Source organism: Calidris pugnax, unplaced genomic scaffold (assembly GCF_001431845.1).
Source record: "Calidris pugnax isolate Ruff unplaced genomic scaffold, ASM143184v1 scaffold195, whole genome shotgun sequence".
In the NCBI taxonomy this organism is placed as follows: domain Eukaryota; kingdom Metazoa; phylum Chordata; class Aves; order Charadriiformes; family Scolopacidae; genus Calidris; species Calidris pugnax.
Genome location: NW_015090918.1, coordinates 396714 through 403293, shown reverse-complemented (window position 1 = coordinate 403293; position 6580 = coordinate 396714).

The following is a 6580-nucleotide window of genomic DNA, read 5'->3' as shown; positions in this document are numbered from 1 at the left end:
TATGCCTAACTGAAATGAATTTTTTTTTTCAGTACTAATAAATATTTATTACTGCAGAAAATACACACAAAAATATATGATTTGCGTACACTCTTCTTCTGATTTGAACTCTGATATGCTGTTCATACAGGCACCCTGTACAACCTATGGATGATGGATAGTTTCTTTAAAACTTTAATAAATGACTTGTCAAAGTATAAACAAAATTTAAGATGTTTGTACAAAACATGTTTAAATTTCATAAATACCCTAAAGCAAAAACTTATTTGTCTCCTGTAAAAGAAGAGTTTTGAGAAGTACACTTCTGGTAATAAAATATTGCAAAACCCCTCCACTTCTGGGGTGGGGAAAAGGGGGAAAAAAAACATCTTTAGGTTGATGCCTCCCAACAGCAGCCCCCACCACTCTGATCTAATTCACACTCCAGGTGTGATAGGCAGAATCAGACATTCAGCAGGTGAATTTAATTATTCAATTAAGCTCTTAACAAGGTAACTAAAGAACCTGGACCCAGCTACTGCTCCCCCTTTTTTTTTTTTTATATTAGGAAGAACAGCTCAGCTGTGTTTTTCTGATGTCCAACCTGCTGAGGAGGTGCAGCTACCCAGAAAGGTAATTAACAGATGGCTTTATGGTATGGTTTTTAAGATATTTTTTTTTCCGTGTTTTTTGGGGAAATATTTTCTGTCATTGGGCTTCTATTTGTTCTTTGTGAATATTATTTTTTGAAGCTGTTTTAGGGTGAGGTAGCTTTCTTGGTATGTTTTGGTTTTGTCTTATGAGTACTTCTTAAGTACAGGGACTCAATAAATGTAGTAGTCTTTTTAATGTAGGAAAACTTAATAACTTTGGCATTTTGCTGTTTCTTTGTAATGTGTTATTTCTTGCAAATTCTAGGGATGCCTTAAATCTTGAATAATCCCGTTGTGGTTTTGGATTCTAGAGGACTGGTTTAGCTCTTTTATAGGTGTATCTCTGTATTTCTTGAGTATAAAGAGTTTGGAGAAAGTCTCTGCTTTCCTGTCAGCTTTTCATTTTATTCCAGTTCTCAGTGTGGAGCTCATTGTGAGAGGCAAAGAGGCAGTGCTAAGGGGAGGGGAGGCTGTGCTGACAAGATTTAGCTGAATACTGCTATGAAAAAGTCACAGCTGATCATTGAACTTCCCATACTGCTATTATTCCTCCATGTGCTTGTTTCATTGTATTAATTCTCAAATCACTCTACCTCCTTACTTAGTTTTACTGTCTTATATTTTACTTCTTGTTTGCATTATCTGCAGTTCACATCTGTGAAGTGGATTGTGTTAAATTCTCTGATTTGTTGTTTGGGTTTTTTTCTGAAGTAATCTGATAGTCTTTGGTTTTTCTCTTATCTAATGCTTTCTACCTAAACACTCCACTAGTGCTGTTCATCACTAAAATACAGATGCTGGGAGAGGAAATACATATTGAAAAGGGCTTGTGTATGAGTGTTAGCTGGTGTTAATATAACACTTCCTAAGTCCATACTGGTTTTGTCCCTATATTTTGGTATTATTTCTAGGACGTGTTTGGCATTATTTGCTTTTCTTCTTTTACCCTAAATGGAAGGTGTTTGGATTGTTACACTTTCAACCAGAGTGCAAATAATATGGAAGCAGCAATAAGCTTAGGTTCAAGCAGCGGTGTAATATGGAAGCAGCAATAAGCTTAGGTTCAGGAAGTGGTACTCGCTGAACTGGTGTGAAAGAGGAGGAAAGTGGTACCAGGGTGGCAGGGCTTCCCTCTGACTGGGTGTGATGTGGGCTGAAATCCAGATGTGCAATCCCACAGTGGGCTGTGTATCTACATAGTTATTTCTGCCTAACGGTTGCTTGATAGTGGAGGAAGGTTATTTGAATAATAGCTGTGCTATTATCTTTCCCTTTCTATCCAGCTTTTATTTGTGTGTGGCAACTTGCTTTATGCTGGGAGGGGTCTAGAAAAAACTTTGAGAGATGCAATTTTATACAGTTTCTCCATCTTTGTTGATTTACTTAATGAAGCATTTAATGACCTTTTTTCTGGCCTCATTATTCTGGGAGAAAGGGGGCAGTAAGTGCATCAGTTGATTATATCTTAAAGGGATATACCTTGAAAATATTGTGCCTTGAGAGCTTAAACTTACAGTAATGTTAAAGCTGTGTAAGGGACTTTTTGCACAAGAAGTTCTTTAATATCAGAAAATGGGAACAAATGAGGTTCACCTGCTTCTTCAGGTGACTTGTTTCACTTGCTGCTCACTGGCTCACGCAGGCTGTGGGGTGGTTCTTCAGCATGTGTTCTTAAAATGGAAATGCAAATAGGACACCCTTTTGAGAATATTAAACACTAGATTGCAAGCAGGTGATGTTTTAAATTAGTTGAGTATGTGTTTTAAAACAGTCTTATACAAAAGTGTGCTTTTGAAGTTTAATTCGGTGCCCAAGTGATCAATGACATGCACTTAGTGAATTCCAAGTCCTCATATATGCTGGTAAGAAAGTCTATGGCTGGATATGACTCAAAATGGGTAGCTGTCTTCATAGAGCTGTGATGAGTTTGGAATTGATAAATGCAAGCTTTGACTGAGATACCTTAGGAATGGGAAATCATGAACTGTTTATATAGTTAAGTATATTTTTGGGTGGCCTTTATAGATGTGTTCTGAAAAGATGGAAAATTCTCTTGTGATTTTTTTCAGTTTCCTTTTTGCAGATAAGGGGGGGAAAGAGTTAAATCATTATTGTTTCTATTTAGGAAGTGTGTTGGGGATTGGAATGATTTTTTTGCTGCAGATGGAGTTGATGTAAGATTTTAAAAAACAACCAATCAACACTTTCCCCCAAAACACCAAACAACTCCCTCCAAAATCTACATCAACAACAAATATGCCCCCCAGCACCACTCCCAAAAACCCAAGCAAATTAAAAACTTCAGACAAATGAGCTTGGCATTTTTTTCTTATATAGGTATGACTATAGAATTTACATAAATAAAGGTATTTTGTGTGCTTACCTCAGAGAATCAAATTTTGGAGCGGAGGAAGGTGGTCAGTCACAACCACTCACCCTGAGGAAGCTGCATTTAGTTGTTCCCCATCTGGGATGTTCAAATCTTTTGAAGGAAAACATGCATTTTATCATTTGACTTGCCTTTTATGTAGTCAGGGTTGATTCAGCCACTACTTCTTCTCTACCTGTGAGAAGACTATTTGTGTGTCCAGGGGTAATTCTCAGAGAGAACTTCTTAATGTTTGACCAGTTCTGTTAATCAGATTTCCTTTTTTTATTTTTAATTATTTTTTAGTGAAGTTTGTGCTATTTGCTTATCAAGCTAGAGTAATTTCTTCCTTTTTTGGACTAGAGAAGATCTAATGTGCATTTAAATACCATCATGCTTGACACATATCTGGAGGGTGGAGTTTGTGCCCTGCTCACTGGTGGGGTCTGCAGCACCGTTCAGCAGCCCATGGTTGTCAGTTTTTGTTTCATGTGTGTGATGGGAGTCTGGAAAAACCCATAACTTCAGGTGACTGGGATGTATTGGTGGGAGTGATAACCCATAGGAAATGGGAAGAGGAAAACAATGATGAGATTCTGCTGCTCTTCTGCACTCCATGGGTTGACCAGACTGTGTCTCGCCTTTTCAGACGACACAAGGGATGGAAGGTCTCTTCCATCTCACTGTGACTGCGTTGGCTGGGAGGCAGGAAACAAAAGGAACCTACAGTTTATAGAAACTGCAGCAAAAATAGGAGACTGTCAGGAAAACAGTGGTAGAACAGCCACTCCGAATGTCTCTTTCAGGGGCAGAGGGATGTGGTTTTGCTGACCTGAGCGGTTTGCTTCACTGCATGATGTCTTGGTTCAGTTTACAAACTAACTGTGATTTTATTTGGAGTATCAAGTTTCTGTGTTAACACCTTAGGTTTTTTTTCTGAGGCAAAACATGAACCAAGGCTACTTAATTCACAAGTACAGACACTAAGCTTCAGATTCACTTGAAATCCTCACTGTGATTTTATTTGGAGTATCAAGTTTCTTTGTTTACACCTTAGTTTTTTTTTTCTGAGGCAGAACATGAACCAAGGCTACTTAATTCAAGTACAGACATTAAGCTTCAGATTCACTTGAAATCCTGAAAAGCATGGGGGAATTGGAGTGTACTGTTAGTATGTCTCTTAATACTGTTAATGTTAAGTATTAATGCAGTTCCAGTTTGAACCCTGCACAATTCCAGAGATACTGGAAGAATTAATGAGATCAATTTATCATCACTGCTTCAATTATATGTAAGTGGTATTTCCATTCTTCATTCTCAGTAAGGGTGCTGCTTGCTGAAAATGTCACCAAAATACATTTATTTTATTTTTTTTGAAGAAATATTCCTATATGTCAGCTCAGGAGATGAAAGAGACAAATGAAGAGAATGCCTGTAGTTCTACTGCGTGTAAGATCTTGGAAACAGCTGAGACCCTGATGGATCAAGTTCAAATCCATTTGGTATTGGTGATGGGGAGCTGTGGTCTCTATGTGGAAATGTTGTTGAAGAGTGATTCGTACTTTCAGTCTGGAGATGTAAATGTGCTGTGCTCAAGTAGTCTCTGGCTGGTGAGTAATCTTATAGTGGATTTTCATGACCTGTTCCTCGTAATAAAAGAAGTTGGATGAAAAACAGTAATAGGAATGCAAATAGCCTTGCATTACAAATGTAGCGTGTCAGTTCCCCAATTAGGATGTCTAGCAATATGAGGGCTATTACCAAGGGAAGAGGAATGCAGTAATGGCAAAAAGTAAATTAAGCTGCTGTGCGTTTCCTGGGCCTCACTGGGGTTAGAACACATTCTTCAGGAATACAGATTGAAACTCGGGCTGTCAACAGGTCTGTTCTGGTCTCTGCGGCACCGCTTCGTACCGCTTTGGGGGAAATAGGGTGAAATGTGAAAGGCAGTAAAGGAGTTGTTTTTTATTTCTCAGAAGAACCTAAGTGTCTCCAGATCCTCTGGAGATAGCAACGCCCTCTAATCTAGAGAACGCGTATAGCTATTTTCACAATCTGGTACATAGTATTGCTATTTTATTCTTTTCTTTCCAAAGCTTAAAATGGGAGTAAAATTTGTCCAAAGTTTAAAATGGGAGTAAAATTTTTTTCTTATCTGCTTCTTGGCATGACCAGATGACTGAATACAGATGTGAGATCCATCCAGATTCTTGAATACACCCCCAATGTAAAGAAGAAATCAATTCTGTGAGACATCAGTAAATATATAGAACTTTCCAGTGACTTGACCTGCTGGAAATGTTATTCATTTTCCATGAATGTCAAGATACTTCTAGAGGAAGGTCGAAACTATTTTTGCCGTATAGAAACCTCTTGGAAAAAAATCTCATTCACAAAGGCTTTTCAGAATGGCTGAACTCTTGAAGCTTTTAAGGCCTCCTTGGCAGCAGATAAGGCTACAAAACACATTTAGGAAAAAAAGACAACTGCCACCTCCACTTAGAACAGTGCTCAGCAGCAACAGGGACAGACAGATTTTGATGTAGGTCAGGAGTTCTGTTTGCACAAAATAATAAAAAAAAAAAGGCAAAAGCTGCACTCAAAGAAATGGAAATACAAATTTTGTATAAAACAAATCCAAACTAATTCATAACGGACTCTTGAAAGCATCTCAATTCTTTCCTTCCTCAGGCATTAGTAAATTGTTTACTTATATAACAATTTATTGCACTATCTCACAAAGATTAGCAGTGACTACAGTAAACTCTGATGTTACTAAAGCATGTGAACATCACAAAAAAGGTTTAAAAATAAGAGTCTTCTTTTTTTCAAATATCTGAGCAATGTCCATCAAGAATCCAGGCTTCAAATATGATGATTGGTTTTTTTTTTTTCAGTATTAAAACATCAGGCAAAATGCTTTTGTTATAATGCTCTAGTGGGTGCAGAAGGAGAAGGAAGGCTTTAGAAATGTATTTAGACTTACCCTCGCAGTTGTGCTTTTACTGTTATGTTTTATTTAAATGATTGTATTTAAAATTGATGAAAGGTGAGATCAAGCAGTGTGCTTTGAAAAAAACCCTTCAATTCAATATAACCAGCATGACACTTATTTCACAGTTCTTTTTCTTAAAGGCAGTACACTTTGGCTTATTACTTCAGAAAAAATGTTTTCTAATTACCATGCATGCCTGGACACCTGTGGGAGCCTGCTCTGAATGAGTGAAGGCTGTTAGGTGAAACAAATGTAAAATGGAACAAGTGTTGGGTTACTAGAATGAATAACAAAGCTAAAAAGAGTTGAATAGGTAAAGTAAAAGCCAAATTCATAAGGAAAGTAAATCAAGGAGTCCATTCCCTGCTCCTCATGGCAGGCAGGGTTTCAACATCCCCAGGAAAGCTGGGCTTCATCACTGTACTGGTGACCTGGGAAGACAAACACCATCACTCTCAGTGTCTCACTTTTCCTTCTTCTCCCCCAGCTTTATACACTGAGCACAACGTAGTGTTTTCCTGACCTGACCAGCTCTAAGATGTGCCGTTCTGCCAGGGAAATGCTGGCTATGCCTCCTTGCCAGTT